Consider the following 12,737-nt stretch of genomic DNA (forward strand, 5'->3'; position numbering starts at 1 on the left):
CTGTGACTGTCACTTAACCTGTATTTATTTAGCCTTAATTTTCTCAGCTGTAAAATGGAAAAAACAATAAAACCTGCATCCCAGGGTTAATGTCAAGATCAAAAAATAATAATAATAATAAGCATTATAAATCACTTAGCATATCACCTGGCACATAGCAAGTACTACATAAATGTTAACTACTATTATTATTAATCAATTAACCATCCAATTATTGAGTGCTTGGATACACAGAGCTGTGTGGAGAAGAAGCAGTAACACAGATGACAAGCTCTTACTCTCAAGCTTACAAGATGGAGAGAAACTGAAAAGGGAGAGAAGATAGTAGCAAAGACAAGTTTTGCCTGCTTTCCAATTTTACCTAGGGATGATCCTATGTACAACCTTGGCAAGAAAGTTTTTCATCAGTCAATTAACAACCATTATCAAAAGCTTACATGGGCCAAACTCTTGACCAAGTGCTAGGAATGCAAAGAAAGACAAAAATAGTCATTCATATCAAAGGGCTTAAATGCTAATTCTCATTATAATGCCCTCTTAAGCTCCCAATTTTAAAAAATGATGACAATTTAAAAATCATTATTAATGGTTCTCCAAAAATAGATTATATAGATAAATCAATTAAGGCTTATAAAATATCTGAATTTCCTTTAGGAAAGTACTGATGTCCTCACATAGCAACAGAAAGTGGAGGAATCACAGCTGAATTGAATTCTTATTTATATTTGGTCATTGCTTGAGTCCTGATTGACTCAGATTGAATGTAAATAGCAATCATTTCTACTTTGGCCAGAAACCCTAAAGATCTTCCCCTCCCAAATTCATTCATTAATTCATTTAGATTTGGATGGGAGAATTGGTAAAAGAGGAGATTCTTTGCCTCAATTGCTACCTAACTCACTGAATGGATGTGGCCTCAGTTAAACTGAGACCTGTTGAAGATCTAAACTCAAAAAGGCTAAGGTCTCTCATTTCATCTTGGACCATCTCCATTCATCTTGATCTATATTTTGCCACTAGACCCAGATGGTTCTGGAGAGGAAAGTAAAGCAGGCAACCTTGCACAGTCCTCCCTCACTTAAAATTTCACTTTCATATCATGGCATCACCTCCTTGATATCACAGTCCTCTTCGAGAACAAAGGACAAACAACAATATTTGGTATAGGAACAGGAATCGAACCAATGATTTCATGGGTAAAGTAAACACCTAGGAACGGAACTCCCCCTTTTAATAGCTTACAGTTATAAGAGAATTGGAAGTTTACGGAACTTTGCCTAGGATCACACAGCCAATATGGGTCAAAGAAGATATCTGAGACTAGATCTTCCTGACTAGCTCTCTAGGCATTACACCAAAGTCCAACATTTGGCATTTGGCACTTGGTGTACAAAATAGATTACAATTCTTCACTATGTTAAAATCATTTTTTGTTGTTGTTTTTAGTTGTCTTAATATTTGAGATTGCACCATAAATGGTGCTTTTTTTTTTTTGGTAGAACACTTTGCTTTCCAGGATAACTGAATCTCTTATTTGTTTAATATTTAAAATGGCCTTTCTAGGAAGGTTGATATTTCTTTTCTAAAGCTGAAACCTACATATGGAGTTTCCTCTTAGTCTTAAAGATAGTGGATCACTATAATTTATAAGGTTTAAAATTAACTATGCACACCACAAAGTACAAAGTAGAGGTATGTAAATCATTTTCTCTAGTGTCTATGTTCTATGCTGGGTATCTTCTCAGTATTTGCTTGTGAAGTTTGCCTACAGAATTCATTAAAAGCCATGTCCAAGGGCTGAAGTCAATTTTTCATCTCATTGCTAAAAAAAAATTATGAAATTTTACTGCAAAACATAGAAATTAAATGATTGAAACACCAAATGAAGTCTACTGATTCTCTCCCCAGTGCAATAGTTACAGCTTTAGGCTGTTGTAGGAGGTCTAAAATTTTCCTTTCATATGCAATTTCAAAAGATGAATCTCTAAGCTTTCTATAACAAAAATTCAAATTTAGAAATGACTTCTAAAAAATAGCAACTTTACCACAAGATTGTATAAAAACTTTATTGTAGTTACTTTAAGACATAATGTTAAAGATAAATGCAAAGCATAAAGGCACAATATTCTAAATGTATTTAGCACTTTTCCTAGCCAAAATAATCGTATAAAAGACCACACTATCATTTCTGTCTAAGAAAATATACATATTCAGAATCTTTTTTTCATTTTCTTTATCTTTTTAGCCAATTTACTATGTTGTTTTTCTCTTGTTATTGTATGCATTTGTTATTGCCAGTACTGGTTAAATAGAAGGATATATGCAGATATATTTAGAAGAACTTCAGCATATTAACATGAGCAAAACGTAGGCAGCATGCTCAGATTTTAGACAGTTGTTCAAACAAAATTCTTAAGCTCTTTGCTTTATAACTGGAGAGGAATGTCTGTTTCTGAACTCCTTGGAAAACATCTTTCTGGGCTGTGGTTCTTCCCCCAGTCTCTGGGATTGACTGGGATTAACATTTGTAAACTGCAAACACACTAAGAGCCATGGGCCAAGGGCTTTTTAATCAGGTAAATTCTTTCCTTTTCCCCTCTTTCTTCTTCCCTCTCTCCCTCCTCCCTCCCTTTTTTCATTCTTTCCTCCCTCCCTTTCTTCATTCTTTCCTCCCTCCCTTTCTTCATTCTTTCCTCCCCCCCTTTCTTCATTCTTTCCTCCCTCCATCCTTCCATCTTTTCTTCCTTCCTTTCTGTCTTTCTTCTCCCTCCCTCCCTTCTTTTTCTTTTTCTTTCTTTCCTTTTTTCTTTTTCTTTCTTCCTTTCTCTCCTTCCCTCTTTCCTTGTTTCCTTCCTTCCTTTTATTATTTTACTGTCTATTCAAAAAATGAAGTAGTACTAAGCTTGGCATGTTTCCAATAATGCAACAAAGTTTGAGATTGAAATCTGAATGGTTTGAAGGAAAGTATACCCTTAATAAATATTTGATAAATAACTATTTGCTTATTTCTCTTAGATGCTTGTATTTCAAACTTCTCTAGCCAAGTTTTTCATTGGGCAATTTGTGCAGAACATCAAATATTCCAAATTAACTGAAAGAATTAATTAAGCAAATTTCAACCTACTTTCCAAGTAGGGCAAAGTACTTTGTAAAAAAAAAAATCCTCTGTTGAACTGATCAATTTGAGAGATACATTCTGCTTTTAGAGGATCAAATATGTTTACTTAAGGGTTAATAAAAATGTAAGAAAACCATCATTTTCTCTGTTCTTTAAATATAGAATGTTTTATTTTATAATTTTATGTAATTATAAACTTTGCATTATGGAAACTAACTAAAATTTTAAGGGTAAGTAAATATTAAATTACACTGTTTGCTTGACTGATTTTCTTCAATTCAAAGAATAGTTCTGGTACATAAGCACATATAACAGGGAAAGGTAAAAGTCCAACTTCCCTTCCTCCCTAGGTCAAATAGCTAGTGTGGGATTTTCATATATTAAGGTTAATTAAACATCTTGTTAAACTAAGTTAAACATTTCCTCTCCTCCCTACGGTCCCCCTACCCCATGCCTAATTAGCCTTCTGCTAATCAGTTATATTTTCTTGTTTTGACTTAGTCCCTTACTTTTAAAATTGCTAATGGTATAGGTCATCACAGATATGCTTCTATAAAGATAGAGCTAGAAGACCAAAAGCCAAATACCCCAAATATCTGAAATAGTATAGAGTTTGAACCTAGAAATTACTTTTGAAAACCATATAATCTAGACTCCTTATTTTTACCAAAACAAAGGGGTTAAAATTACTTGGCTGAAGTTACATAATAATATCAAATATGACATAAACAAGGATAGCTAGGTGGCATAGTGAACAGAATACCAAACCTGGAGACAAGAAGATAGTTTTTAAGATAATTCAAAACTAGCTGGATACCTGTATGATTCTGGGAAAGTCACTTAAACTTATTTGCCTTTATTCCTCATCTATAAAATGAACTGGAAAAGGAAATAGCAAATCACTCCAGTATCTTTGTCATAAAATCCCAAATGAAGTCATGAAGAGATTGAAATGACTGAACAATAATAATCACATAAGCATGTATATGAATTCATTACCCTTGATTTCAAAATCAACATACTTTTCACTGTTCCACACTATTATCTATGAAGTGTTATGTAATTATTCATATATTTTCATGGTTATTTGTGTGTCAACTCTAGAACAAGTATGATTTTAGATTAAATGCCTTGAATTATAGAAAGAAGAACAGATTGTGTGGGAAACTTTTACATTCACATTTGAGTTTGGCTCCCTGTGTAAACCTTGGATATGTTACTTCTGCCTCATGATTAGCCACAAACTTTTCACAGTTTTGCAGATAAAATAAATGAAAAAAGCAGACATTTAGAGTTTTATGAGCCTGAAACAATGAGTTTAGTAAGCAGTTTTCCGGAACTTCTGGTCTATAAATATACAAGTCACAACCATTGTAGGACATAGTTGAATGATAATTGGGGCTGCCATATTTTTTTTAATTTAATTTCATTCCAAGGGCCTTTTGTACACTAGAAGACTATGAAACATCTCCTTGAAATGTGTTTCTCTGGGACATTATTTCATGGTATCCTGGTAATAAAAAGATTTAAATACATCACATTTTAAAGAGACCTAGGGGCAGGCTAGGTGGCGCAGTGGAGAGAGCATCAGCTCTGAAGTCAGGAGGGACTCAGTTCAAATCTGATCTCAGACATTTAACACTTCCTAGTTGTGGGACCCTGGGCAAGTCACTTAACCCAGAGAGAGAGAGAGAGAGAGAGAGAGAGAGAGAGAGAGAGAGAGAGAGAGAGAGAGAGAGACCTATTGTAAAACTCCTTGAAGTTATTCTAATAGCTATACAGTTTCTATTATATTAAAAATGTAATAAAATTAATTATTTCTGTTAAACATCATCTGAAATTATGACAGTTTGTTTAATAATTTAATTGATAATTTGTTTAATTGCTTTAATAGACTAAAGAACATGTATTAATGACTCAAACTTTCTATTATTTTAAGAAATAAAGCATATTCTTTGAAATATACTGGAAAAAGTTTTGAGTACTCTGAGAGAAGAAATTTTAAAATTTTATTTTTAAAAATAAGCACAAAAATTTAAATTACTCACTTTTGGAAGGGTTTTCATTTGTAAAAGAGAAATCACACTTGTTCAAAAATTCTGAAGCATAGTTATATAAGATAAATAAGAATAAATGAATAAAAGTTCAAAGTTGAATGATATACAACTAAAAACTATGCATTTATGCTGGAAAAGCTGACAAACAGACTTTGGAGTATATCACCAATATCATTGTTTATTGTAATGATATTTTGGAATTTATTTGCATTTGTGGCAGACAATCAGAAACTAATTGTTGTTACTCTGGTTGGTTTTGGAGATTTAGGAGATTGATCTTTGTGGCAAGTTTCAGTGGGTAGCAATTACTTCCTAACTATAAGGAACATGAAAATGAAAGCTTATAATGGAATACTTTTTGATGTTTACTTAAAGAGAATTACTTTGTGCTTAGAATTAGTCTGCATTGTGTAGCTTTCTTTTGTAATTCAAAATGCTAACTTTTAAATTATTTAGAATAAATTTTATAATTTGGATCTTTCTGTTGGATTATGTTTATTTTTACATCTAAATTTTACTAGATTCTTAATCTTATTACTGGACTTCTTAAACCTCTAATTTTTAAGATAATACTAATATTTCAAAATGAATTGTGCCCTCTAGTGAAGTCAGAGTAGTATGGTCACCTAGAGGATGTGAACTTGAATATCTTGACAGAACTGTATACTAAGGCATTTTATTTTTTTAAACAATATACAGGTCTAATGTCATGATAGCATTTCTGGCACATTAAATTCCTTCTGTGTATTAGAAAGAGAGAAATTTTATAAAAATTACTGCTATTTTCTCTTTGTGCTATTGAGATCTGTAAAGCTAAAAAGTCCTTTATGAAAAAAAACAACAAAAATTCAGGTAGTTCACTCAAAAACTTTCAGAAAATTTATTTTTTTTTTAGAAAATTTATTTTGAAGCATAAAATGAGGTTATGGTCAAATCATACGTAAAATAGTCATAATCATACTTATCTCTCTTTATTTTTCAAGATTACCCTGAAGCTGGTGATATGGGAGTGTATGATTTTCAGAAGAAAGATCCTGTTTAAAACAAAATTACCTGCATATTCAAGTTAAACAGTGGGGTGCTGGCAAAGAAAAAAAAAACTACTCTTAGAAAGACATCATTTAAGGCTCTATGAATGTAAAATGAAAATGAAGAACCATATAATTTAATTAAGGAGAGACCACCAAGTATAAAAGAGTTTATCTTGTAACTGTATAAATATGTATACATATACTGTATTTAGCATATACTTTAACATATTTAACATGTATGGGACTACCTGCCAACTAGGGGAGGGGGTGGAGGGAAGAAGGAGGAGAAAAGTTGAAACAGAAGTTTTTGCCAGAGTCAATGTTGAAAAACTACCCATGCATATGCTTTGTATATAAAAAGCTATAATTTAAAAAAAAAAAAAGAGCTGATCTTGGAATCAGAGACACCTGAGTTCAAAGTACCGCTGGCACATACTGGTTGTTGCATCCTTGCTATGTCAGTTTCCTCATTTGTAAATTTCTCGGTGGTGGTGAGATGGGGCCAACTCTGTTTCTATAAAGATAGATAGTTTGTGGTTCCCCTTGTCCTCCCTTTTTCTTTCAATGTAGAATGTTCTTTTAATGAGGATATATGAATTCTAGATGAATTACTACAGCAATCCATTTGAGGCAGTAGGACTCAGGAATCCTGAGCTCAAATCCTATCTTTTATACTTTAGCTAAAAAAAGAAGTTGGACAAACCAATTAATCCCTCTTGGCTTCAATTTCCTTATTTGTAAAGTGAGGGAGTTGGATAAGACTCTTTTCAACTCAGTCTGAATCCTCCATACTCTATAGACAGTCTTTTTGCTTTGTTTTTCAAAGTTGCTGTTAACAAAGCAGATGGCAGCAGATAAGGGCTCCATCCATTTATTGTTTCCCTTCTAATGATAATAACAATAATATGATAATTCTATGAAGTCTTACATAAGATTTCATCTTCCAATTGCTTTGCAAATATTAATTCATCCTTGAAACACCCTACAAGGAGGTGGGCAATATTAATAAATTAAATATAATAAAAAACCTAATCTTGAATTATTTACTTGAAAGCACAAGAGGAAGGCAGAGAGAAATAATACCAAATTAAATGATTATATTAATTTTAGGAAAGAAGCAAATATAATTTTTATAGTTTCATTTTTCCTTTGAAGTAAAATTTCGAATATGGAAAAGCCCAGGAGTTCTCCAGTTTAAGAACGTGCCAAACGTGTGTGCGTCTTTTTCAAAGGTCTAAGACAGTTCCAATGAGATACAACCCCAGCCCCAGAACTTCCCAGACCCGCCTCTTCCTTCCTTTGACCAGCACAATCAGCCAAGGGCCCCCAATGCTGCCTCTGGGACTGCACTAAATGTCACTCTGGCTTGAAGAAAGACTTGGGCCAAATCTTCAATGTTACTGCCAAGGTGGCAGCCTTCTAGTGACTCGAATCCTTATTATTAACTGTGATCAAAGGCAGAGGGCCGCGGGGTCGGCGCCAGTATGGCCCAGTTATAGCCTCTCTATTTGCTTGAGTGGGATTCTACCTCCACCAAAATGCCCTTCCCCACTACATCCAATTAAGAATCTATTAGCCTAGGTAATTCTAAAGCATCCCTACTTTGAAGATTTTCTGAAACTACCGTCTCCCGCTACTGCCTTTCTCCAGGGGCTGGGGGTGAAGAAACCTTTGGAAAATAAGAGAACAGATCCCAGGAGACCACTAAGAGAAGAGATAGGGCTCAAAGAACAAGGAATACAGATAGGGAAACAATGAGTGAGCGAAGTTCAGGGAAGGAGGAGACTGGTAGGAATTGAGGACGAGAAGGGAAAGCCAAGGCATCTTACCGAGCGCCAATGCACTCGTGGAGTTCAGGACTGTTCGGGGCGCGACGGGGCAACACTACCCGGACCAGTGTTAAGGGGTGTAGAGACTCTTCAAGAGATTTGACCGACATATGCGGCGCAAATTTTCTGCGTGCGGGAGCTTGGACAAGCTGCCGTCTTTCTCTCCTAGGAAGCGTAACCCAAGTTTTCTGTCATGGAGTTGGGAGACGAGAGCCCACTTACACAAGCTCGAGTCTAGGCCTCAGAGGCACTCGGCCCTTTCCCCTGGGCGCTCTCTGTTCTGCAGCTACTTGAACTCACACTGGCCTCTGTCCCTGAATTGTCCTGCCCCAGCAGCTGTGCGTCATAGGTGTGCCTTGGCGATGGCCCCATTGATGCTGGCTCTGGGAAAGGGCTATTTGGACCCCTATTTGCTTGCTGCTAAGGAGCTAGCACTCACTTCTTTCCACTGCCCTGCCTCCTCGCAGCTTTCAGTCGGCACCCACTGGGCTGCTTCTTCTAATAGATCGTGCTAAAATGAGGAGAAAGAAGTCTCGAAGAGGCTGGCAAGCCGCAAGCTGCACAAACGGCCTGCGGGATTTCGAAAATTCCTTGCTTGTTTCCAATAATAAGGTAAAAAGTTAAACGGAAAAGAAGATGGTAATGTGAACGCTGAACTCCTCCGGGAGCCTGTTTCCTCTGGGACAGCCAGTGGTCCTGCCTGGTTTTGCTCCATGAATCTAGGCCATTTTCCACCACTAAGTTAATACTTTTGGTCTTTTATTTAAAAGCTTCTATAAAACTTAAGTAGTATGTGTGATTTATCATCATGGATCAGCCATCTAAGTAGAACTTTCTAATACTTCAATATCATTTAGAAAGATTTACCTCTGAAAAGAAGCTGTGTAGCAACTATATGATAGGAGTTCCTTTATAGGGAGCAGAGAGCACAGAGTAGAGCATTAGGCCTGCAATCAAAAAGACGAATTCAAATGCGGCCTTAGACACATAACAGTGTCTCATACACAGTTTAATAACTCTGTGACCCTCCACTTAATCTTTGTTTACCTTGATTTCTTAACTGTCAAATGAAGGCATTAATAGTACCTATCTTATAGTATTGTTATAATGATCATATTAAGATAGTTGTAAGATACTGTAATATTGCAACGATGATTTCAATATTGTAAGATATTGTAAAAAAAAAAAAGATATTTGTATAAAGCCTGTTGCATAATGTCTGATACATAGTAAGAATTATAGGTTCACTACCTTAATAAGTTTGAATCAACTTAAGAAATATTAATTGAGCACCAGCTAAGTGCAGGGCACTGTGCTAAAAAGAAGTGAGATGCTTAAAACTGGAAGACACCTCAGAATACCTTAACTCCCTTATTTTATTTATGAATAGACTGGGAGAAGGCATATTGTAATAGCTTAGATGGCTTAATTAATATTTGGACTCAGCTTCTGTTCATTCCAAATCCAATACTCTTTCCACTAAACCACTTTCTACTAAACCAGACTGCTTAGTAACCAAATACTGAATTAGTTAAATACTAATGAATTTAATCCATCCATTCATTATTCAACAAGTAGATCTGAGTTCAAATTCTAACTGTTCTACTTAGGCAAATCATTTATATACCGTGAACTTCAGTTTACTTATGTGTAAAATGAGTGGAATTGGTCTAGGTGGCCCTGAGCTTTCTCCAGCTCTAAAATTATGGTCTATTACTATATGCAATATAAATGTGTTCCTATGACACCAGGAAAGAAGCAAGAAGGAAATTTGAAACTAAACAGTATAGCAAGAAGTAGACCTAAATTCATGCTTCTTATTTTAATCTTAGTGAAGACTTGGGTTGGACTTCAGACATGTTCTTTGTTTCTCAGAAGAGATTTTTTAGTTTTCTCACTAATTCTATATTTATTTCTTAATACTTAATAGGGATTTAATTTTTTCCCCTCCTGAGGTTGGGATTAAGTGACTTGCCCAGGGTCACACAGCTAGGAAGTGTTAAGTGTCTGAGATCTGATTTGAACTCAGGTCCTCCTGAATTCAAGGCTGCTGCTCTATCCACTGCGCCACCTAGCTGCCCCCTTAATAGGTATTTAAAACAAAAGTTTAGATATAACCTTTAGGTTTCCATGTTAAAATAAAATAGTTCCAGAATTCAGTTTGCTAGGATATCTTTTTAGAGTATACAGCATATGCCATAAAATAAAGTTTTCATTCAAAGCACAGGACAAATGAAGAAATTATGTTTGCTAAACAAAACTAATGCAAATAAGATTAGAAGGGAAGTAACAAACTGGGAAAATATTTTTACAGTTAAAGGTTCTGATAAAGGCCTCATTTCCAAAATATATAGAGAACTGACTCTAATTTATAAGAAATCAAGCCATTCTCCAATTGATGAATGGTCAAAGGATATGAACAGACAATTTTCAGATGATGAAATTGAAACTATTTCCACTCATATGAAAGAGTGTTCCAAATCACTATTGATCAGAAAAATGCAAATTAAGACAACTCTGAGATACCACTACACACATGTCAGATTGGCTAAGATGACAGGAAAAAATAATAATGAATGTTGGAGGGGCTGTGGGAAAACTGGGACACTGATGCATTGTTGGTGGAGTTGTGAAAGAATCCAACCATTCTGGAGAGCAATCTGGAATTATGCCCAAAAAGTTATCAAACTGTGCTTACCCTTTGATCCAGCAGTGCTACTACTGGGCTTATATCCCAAAGAGATATTAAAGAAGGGAAAGGGACCTGTATGTGGCAAAATGTTTGTGGCAGCCCTTTTTGTAGTGGCTAGAAACTGGAGAACGAATGGATGACCATCAATCGGAGAATGATTGAATAAATTGTGATATATGAATATTATGGAATATTATCGTTCTGTAAGAAATGACCAACAAGAGGATTTCAGAAAGGCCTGGAGAGACTTACATGAACTGATGCTGAATGAAATGAGCAGAACTAGGAGATCATTATATACTTCAACAACGATACTGTATGAAGATGTGTTCTGATGGAAGTGGATATCTTCAACAAAGAGAAGATCTAATTCAGTTCCAATTGATCAATGATAGACAATCAGCTACACTCAGAGAAGGAACACTGGGAGATGAGTGTAAACTGTTTGCATTTTTGTTTTTCTTCCCAGGTTATTTTTACCTTCTGAATCCAATTCTTCCTGTGCAACAAGAAATTTGGTTCTGCACACATATAGTGTATCTAGGATATACTATAATACATTTAACATGTATGGGACTGCCTGCCATCTAGGGGAGGGGGTGGAGGGAAGGAGGGGAAAATTCGGAATAGAAGTGAGTGCAAGGGATAATGTTGTAAAAAATTACCCATGTGTATATACTGTCAAAAAAAAGTTATGTTTATAAAATTAATAAAAAATAAAGTATAAAAAAACTTTTAAAAAATAAAAGGGAAGTAATCCAGAAAAAGAAAAAAAAGCAATTATGTTTGCTAATCAAATTGACCCTGTAGTGTCATGTAAAAGCTTTGACCTACCACTAGAGGCTGCTCTTGACATATTTTACCAACCCAAGTGAAAAAAAATGAATGAATGAATGGATAGATGGATGGATGGAAGGATGGGGATGGATGAATGGGTGGATGGATGAGTGAATAAATAAGTAAATGAAAAGCCAGTCTCTTATCTCTAATGATGGGTCCTCCCCAACTGTCAGGATTACAAAAAAAAAAATTGCATTTTGGTGAGGGACACATTTTCATATATCTGTTTTCACAGAATTATTTTCATTCTTGTATGAAAGAGGAGTAACAAGATGGACAGGCTGAATACTATACTGTTATCTATAAAATATGAAAAGAACCAGAGAAAGATCTTTTGTTCTTTGGATAAGCTCTTTATAGAGCTTGGAAAAACATGAACAAGCATCTCAGAAGATGAAAAGGCATATGGATACACTGGATGTGCACCTGTTCATGCAGTAATCATATCAGTAAGTACTCCAATCCATGAAAGCATGGGATATTCATATTGTATGATCTTCATGAATATCTTAATTGCAAATAAAGTTTCTCTTACATTCAGAATAACCATCATATGTGGGTGTTTTTATACACACTATATCAAGCATTTTTGAGGATAACTAATAGAATTTTAAATTTTTATTTTTTTAATTAACAAAAATATTCTCCTACCTTCCCCCAATGGAAAAAGGAAACTCTCTTATTGTTGCTCTTGTTTTATTTATTAATACTCTTAATCAACAAAATCAATTCCTGAATTAGCCACATCCAAAATTATGTCTCATTTTTCATCCTCTTTCTTGAGAGGTGTGTGATATTCTTCATCCATCCTCTATAATGATGATTCACATCCTCTGTAATAATAATGATGTCAGAAGACTAAAGATTTCTCAGAGCTGTCCAAGATTAAAGAAGAATAAAGACTTTCCAGTTATTTTTCTTTTCTGTGTTTTCATGTAACCTTAAACAAGCTGTTTTCAGATCTGTAAAGTGAGGAGGCAACTGGCTAGAGAATTGGGTTAAAAACCAGGTCTGAAGTCAGGAAGATTCATTCTAGGAAGCTGGAGAGGAAATATCAATATCTTTGCCAAGAAATTCCCAAATGGGATCATGAAGAGTCAGACATAGTTGTGTCTTTGAATAATAGAAATGAAGATTTTGGAGATGTTCAAAGTTTACATACTGTAAAAT

The 12,737-nt window shown here is 34.8% G+C and overlaps 1 long non-coding RNA gene across 1 annotated transcript in view; it reads right to left on the reverse strand.

Annotated features, from left to right (window-relative positions):
• LOC141546419 (uncharacterized) overlaps positions 1-8,383 on the reverse strand; it is a 30,141-nt gene extending 21,758 nt beyond the window's left edge. Inside the window, exon 1 of the long non-coding RNA XR_012483299.1 lies at positions 8,036-8,383. This is a non-coding gene — a long non-coding RNA (uncharacterized LOC141546419). The remainder of the gene's footprint in view (positions 1-8,035) is intronic.
• Positions 8,384-12,737: the final 4,354 nt, after the last annotated feature.

Source organism: Sminthopsis crassicaudata, chromosome 6, assembly GCF_048593235.1.
Source record: "Sminthopsis crassicaudata isolate SCR6 chromosome 6, ASM4859323v1, whole genome shotgun sequence".
Classification (NCBI taxonomy): Eukaryota; Metazoa; Chordata; class Mammalia; order Dasyuromorphia; family Dasyuridae; genus Sminthopsis; species Sminthopsis crassicaudata.